Raw genomic sequence first — 1689 nt, 5'->3', positions numbered from 1 at the left:
TGAGTTATCTGGCGGTTCTTTATCTATATTGTTGCGGTATTCTTGTTCCAAGTATTTTTTTTGTCTTGTTTTACTTCCTTTTGATTGTGCTATAGTACATATACATGTATCTGGATAATTTAATCAACTTCTGTTTCTGTTGCTTTGTACGTTGAGAAATTTCGTCTCATCTTAGTCGATATTATGTACTATCCATAGATCATATTGCCTACTGCATTCAAAGTTTTCATGTCTTTGAAGGTTATGGGTTGTTAATGATAATAATAGATTCTTGGTCAATTATGCGCTAATAATACATCGTTATGCTCCCGTAAATAATTGTTAAGAGACTTTATACCTTAGATCATTACAAAGAGCTGGACTAGTTCTAACGAAGTAATCTTGTCCAATTACATGTATAAGCAGCGATTTAGAGGCTTTTATCTGTGTGGCATCGAAATCAGCTATTCTCTTTACTTCATTTATTTTTTATCTAACCTTATGTGCATCTTGTTTTGTCCTTTGTTGCTTTTAGGTTGCTCTTTTTCTTTAGTCTTCCCAATCCTTTAGTTGTTTAACTTTTAAAGTTGCTCTCTTTTGCTATGCCTCAATGTGTCTTTTGAGAATCTTGTTGGTGCTCTTGTCACTTCCAACCAAGGCCATTCTGAATTACTTCTTCAGTGGCTGCTTCTGATAATGCAAAAGGGTCTGAAAAATTAACTTGGATTGATCCTCGTAAAAAGGTCGTCGATGAGAGTACGCTCATAACTGTCGTCTACTTATACTCTATATTAAGAGAAGCCTCCCTTTTAGTTTGCACGAGTCAGCATTCACATGGAAAAACTACAGCAATGCCCACTTGCTTCGAAAAAATTCGAAACTACCCTCATATTTGCGGGGAAAAAGTTTTAAAACATCTAACAAATATCTAACAAATCATTCATTCCCTTTCATAATTCGACTACGACACTCCTCCATGTTCTGTGTCATGCACATTGGGGTATTAGTCTTTGATCAAACTTCACAGATGGTGCACGCATCTTGTCTTTTTATGTCATTGATCAAACTTCACAGATGGATGGATAAATTTTTTGATATTGTTGTATTTGTCTTACCCATGTTTCGTACTTCCTGAATTTCCATCTTTATAATTGTATGCACATGTACTCTTATATTGTTGTAGCGATCTTACATGTGTCACATGAATCCTGAATTGTAATGGTCATAATTATATGCACATGATGTGCACGCTCTTGTCTTTTTATGTCTGTGTTATATGTATCCTAGATTTAGAAGTGTGATGTATCTGCATGCTTTTATTGCATGTCCTCAAGCTAGTGAGTATGCGTATAGAAACTGCTGAGAGTGGTTCGCTGACTTGAGCTTTCTGGCAAGAGGGACATTATGCTTAGTTTTTGTTATTTTTTACCCGCCCCCCCCAACCCCCCACACAAAAAAAAAATCCCAAAAGAAAAGGAAAAAGGAAAAAGAGAAAAATCAAATAAATAGACGGGGGGGGGGGGGGGGGGGGGGGCACTTCAAAGAAGTGGCCTCAAATTGGCCTGCACGGCTTTTAATTTTTCCCTCGGCAAAATCCTCCAATAAGTGTCTCTTGCAAATTGGAGGATCTTATCACCTATCCAACTGTGCTCTCCGCTTGTTTTTTTCCGAGGCTCTCCTCTTCTCCTTGCTTTTTGGAGGGTTCTCTGG

Source organism: Asparagus officinalis, chromosome 3 (genome assembly GCF_001876935.1).
Source record: "Asparagus officinalis chromosome 3, Aspof.V1, whole genome shotgun sequence".
Classification (NCBI taxonomy): domain Eukaryota; kingdom Viridiplantae; phylum Streptophyta; class Magnoliopsida; order Asparagales; family Asparagaceae; genus Asparagus; species Asparagus officinalis.
The sequence above is the reverse complement of the archived record's forward strand: the minus strand, read 5'-3'. Positions refer to the sequence as shown.